Genomic DNA, 4,757 nt, shown 5'->3' on the forward strand with positions numbered 1-4,757 from the left:
AGTTAAGTCTTTCAATAAATACAAATTAAAAACATATTTAACCACTTGGGAAGAGCTAGTTATTGATACTGTTCACATCTGGACGTGAGAGTGTCGTTTCTAGGAGAGGATATCCCTAAATTCTTTCTGATGTCCTTGCATGTTTCCCCATCCAAGGTGAGAGAGCACTGACCCAGGGCTCATCACAGTGACAAGCGCTCATCCATGAGCTACACATGTGGTCCTGCCTGGCAAGCACAAGGTCATGAGTTCGATTCCCGGTACCAAGAAAAACAAAAACAAAAACGAAACCACGCAGCCCTGCTAGGACTGCGTCGGGTCACTGCAGCTTAGATGCTAACATAGAGCAGGTCTTTTAAAGGAACTATCCATGTAAACTAATCAAGGATATAAAGCAGAACTTCTAAGGAAATCAACTATGGGCTTGTTATAATCCCATGATGAGAAAAAGATTCAGAGACCAACATTTTCACGTTAAAATAAAACGAACCACAACTAGTATTTTATACTTTCCTTTGCACCTTTATAAAATACAAGATATCATACTTTTGTAAACACTAAAGCTTACCGTATAAAGTGGCAGCAATAACTTTTTCCTTGCCTTGCAATATAAATAATTAATGAACTGATTATTTTCTCCCTATTCTGTAGATCCAGTAAATGCATTTGATTTTAGATGAAACACTTTTTTTTTTTTGGTTTTTCTCCGGTACCAGGAACCGAACTCATGACCTTGCGCTTGCCAGGCAGGCGCTTTGCCGCTGAGCTAAATCCCCAGCCCCTAGATGAAACACTTTAAAACACACTTTTGGAAAGTAATAGGAGTATGGAAAAAAAAACCCTTTAGGTTCTTATACTTGTTACCATTACAGAGTTAGTAATATTACAAAAATTTTAAAGAATCTATATAAGAATAGTAGTTGGGTATGGTGGTGCACGCCTGTAATCTCAGCACTCGGGAGGCTGAGGCAGGAGGATTGTTGTGAATTCAAGACCAGCCTGGGTTACAAAGTGAGCTTAAGGCCAGCCTGAACTGCATAGTAAGACCCTGTCTCAAAAAGACAAAAAAAAAAAAAAAAAAAAAGAAAGAAAGAATAGTAATGTGCAGGAAAAGAGGAGAGATTTCTGTTATGTAGGCAAATAACAGTGGTTCAGACTTCACTTTTCAATTTATGTTATTTTCCTTTTAGAAAAACAAAAAACAAAAATAAGAAGCAGGCAGGAGTCGGTCTGTGAACTCAAACCCTCCCCAGGGTCTTTGGTCGGTCAGGTCCGGGCAGTCAGGCGGATGTCGCAGTGAGGGCCATGCGGGAGAGGTGAGCTCGTCCTTCGCTCCTGCAGGCTCAGGCCACCCGCTGCAGGCTCTGTAGAAGACACGGGACACAGACACCGTGAGAAGTGCTGTCCAGCAGCCAGCTCACGGTGCTTCACTTTCGAGTCACTGGACAAAGTGTGACAATCTCCCCATGTTTTCAGTGCTGTCTATCTGCACCTTTATATATTCTCACCTTTTAATACAACATAACTCTCATGTTTCTTCAAAAGTCTGAATTTAAACTATTAAAAAGAGACTTTTTCATCCCATTTCATTTGCTCAGTGACAAAAAACAGAAAGCAGAAGATACAAGGTTTGCGTGTTTCTTTTCTTTTCTTTTTTTTTTTTTAGTAACAATTCAGAATTCACCTTTATCTCCTACTGGACTCATTAGTTTAGAGTCATCATTCCTCTTTTTTTTTGTCTTTTGTTTTTTGAGACAGGGTCTCGCTATGCAGTTCAGGCTGGCCTTGAGCTCACTTTGTAGCCCAGGCTGGCCTCGAACTCATAGCGATCCTCCTGCCTCAGCCTCCCAAGTGCTGGGATTACAGGTGTGCGCCACCACACCCAGCTAGAGTCATCATTTTTTTATAGATATATAAATAGATATATAAATTTTTTATAGATATATAAACTCATATTAGATGACAATTGATTTTTTCAGAAGTCCAGGCAGAGAAGGAAGCAATTATTTTTAACTAAAATCTGTCTGTGTTTTTTGATGACTGTTCAACTTGCTTTGTCATTTTTGCCAAAAGCGAAGTAATCATAGGCTCCATCTCAGATCTTATTGCTTCACACATGTGTACATCTTATGTTTATTTTCTTTAATTTTAATTTTATATAATATATATTCACACACAAAGTCAAAAGAAACAAAATAGAATACAGTAGGTGACTTTAAAAAGGACCTAGTGGCTGGACGTGGTAGCGCATGCCTCTAATTCCAGCACTCCGGAGGCTGAGACAGCAGGATCATGACGAGTTTGAGGCCAGCCTGGGCTACAAAGCGAGCTCAAGGCCATCCTGAACTGCATGGCGAGACCCTGTCTCAAAAAGACAAAAGGGAACTAGAAATCAGGTGCTACTGCTGGGAATGCTGAGACAGGAAGGTCACAAGTTGAAGGCCAACAGGATACCTTGGTGAAATCCTGTCTCAAAAAATAAAGCCCGGCACGGCACTCAGGAGGTTGAGGTAGGAAGATTGCTGTGAGTTCAGGGTCAGCCTGGGCTGTATAAGCGAGTTCAAAGCCAGCCTTCACTGCAGAGCAAGAACCTGTCTCAAAAAATAAAAGAAAAAGAAAGAATGAAATGTACCCTCTGCCTCAGGGAATTTACAGCTGGTGCAGACAGAAGGCAGTGCCCAGTTAAGCTGTGTATATAATGCCACGGGTCAGGCACTTGGACGGGAGCCCACAAATACTGCTCGGAGGGCAGCCAGGTTGCACCTGCTGCAGTTGGCAGAGAATCAGCATGAAGAAGTGTCCTGGAGCATCAGTGAGTGAGGGGGGGGAGAGTTAAAAGCAGGACGGGGGCTGGGGATTTAGCTCAGTGGCACAGCGCCTGCCTGTCGAGCGCAAGGTCATGAGTTCGATTCCCGATACCGGAAAAAAACCAAAACAAACAAACAAAGCAAAAAAAAATTAAATAAAAGCAGGATGGCACAGGCAGGTGGGCAGCTTGACACAGCAAGAGGCGAAGAGCGGGTTGATTTCGGGTGGTGGTGGGACACAAACTCTGGATAGTGCTTGTTGCACCTTCCCTGTGTGCTGAGCAAGCTTAGGCTGGGTCAAGCGCAGACTCCTTCCGCCCTGCAGAGCTGGACGGGCGGAGGCGGACAGCAGGGGGCTCCTCAGGGCCACCACAGCCGGCTGCGCAGCCGGAATCTGAGTCCAGGCACTTACACGGCCTCAGGTCTCAACCCTCTGTAGAGGGAAGGGGGAAGAGAATTCGGGGAGGGGGTTGGGAGGCTGGTGGGGGTGGGGGTGGGTACATTTTGTAAGCTGTTCATCAAATTCTGTGACTTCTTGTCCTGAAGGCTATGGGGAGAGAGGAGGATTTTAATCAAGATGTGACTGAATATAACCTTCAGAAAGATCAGATGGTTAAAAAAAAAAATGCAATTTTCAGAAGCTAGACTGGAAACTAAGGTCAGACTGGAGGGAGATAACAGGCACTGAGAGGTGGGCAGGTAGAGATGGAAAAGAGGAGTAGATTCAGGAACTATCTGAGAGTAGAAATCACAGGCATGAGAACCAAATTAGAAGTGAATAGCAGATAAAAAAAAAAGAAGTGAATAGCAGAGCACCAGCTCAGACAAATGTGCTGGTAACATTTCCTAGTACAGTGCCTGATACACCACGGACCTCTAATACATGGTAGCTTTATGGGTGCTCTCTAAGTTCTGATAATGTCAGCGGGAGGAGTTAGGCATCCATCCATCCATCCATCCAGTATTCCTTGAGAGCTTACCATAGTCACCAACTGTGACCAAAGCCCTGTTCTCACGAAACTTGCAATGTCAAGAAGAGAAGCAGATGCTACACATAAAAGAGACTAGGGAAACGGCGATGGGGTGTCCTGGGCAGTGTGCAATGTTGCCTTTTTGGAACAAATACTTTTCCTTTGGTGCTGGGAATCGAACTCAGGACCTTGAGCTTGCCAGGCAGGCGCTTGTGCTGCTGAGCTATATCCCCCGCCCGACGCTGCCTTTTTGTATGAAGAACCATCTGCTTTCCTGATGGCACATAGGACACTGGAGCAGAGAACTGCAACGCAAGAGTCTCAGGCCAGAGTGGGGACTCCCGTGTGCAGCGCAGGCACGCGCTCGGGGGCTTCCAGGTGGGAGGTGGCCCCCTGCAGGTGCCGCAAGGAGCAGTGCCTGGTCCTGGGGAGACAGGGAAGGGAGCCCCTTGGCACCAGGGACGCCCCTGAAGTCGGGACAGCACTGTGTTCCGGGATTCCGGAGGAGTCCGCGGGAGCTCTGTCGGGAGGAAAAGGGGAGCAGCCGGGGAGGACCGGAATGCCCTTGGGGCCTCGCTGTGAGGGGAGGAACATGGTCCGGTCGCTGAGCGGAGTGGGTGACAATCCCATGATCTCTCCAAAGAGAGAGCGGTGACCTCTGGCTGTGAGTTGGGAGAGGAGGTTTACAGTGTAAGGCAACTCAAGGTTTGAGACGCTCGCGAACGCGGGCTCCGGGCGCCAGGAGGCGGCAGAAGAGTTCTTCCCCGGCCGCGAAGGCGCTGAGCAGCGCGCAGGGCTGAGGCGGGGTTGGGGTGCAGGGCAGCCCCGAGGTAGAGAGATGGCAGCTCCGAAGGGGCAGGGAGGCAGGCAGAGGTTCGGTCCAGGGTTAGGAACAGGGCAGGAACTGCAAGGTCATTTGGGATGGTCAGCAAGAGTGACAGGTCAGTAAAGATTATATATATATATATATATATATATA

The 4,757-nt window shown here is 46.7% G+C and overlaps 1 protein-coding gene across 1 annotated transcript in view; it reads right to left on the minus strand.

Moving 5' to 3' along the window:
* Window positions 1-1,157: 1,157 nt before the first annotated feature.
* The window catches only part of Apela (apelin receptor early endogenous ligand), an 8,809-nt gene continuing 5,209 nt past the window's right edge, over window positions 1,158-4,757 (minus strand). The window contains exon 3 of the mRNA XM_013515250.1: window positions 1,158-1,364. The gene's annotated coding sequence lies outside the window, so the exon portion shown is untranslated. The remainder of the gene's footprint in view (window positions 1,365-4,757) is intronic.

The sequence above is a fragment of the Chinchilla lanigera genome, unplaced genomic scaffold (genome assembly GCF_000276665.1).
Source record: "Chinchilla lanigera isolate Chin_1 unplaced genomic scaffold, ChiLan1.0 scaffold00002, whole genome shotgun sequence".
NCBI classification, from domain to species: Eukaryota; Metazoa; Chordata; class Mammalia; order Rodentia; family Chinchillidae; genus Chinchilla; species Chinchilla lanigera.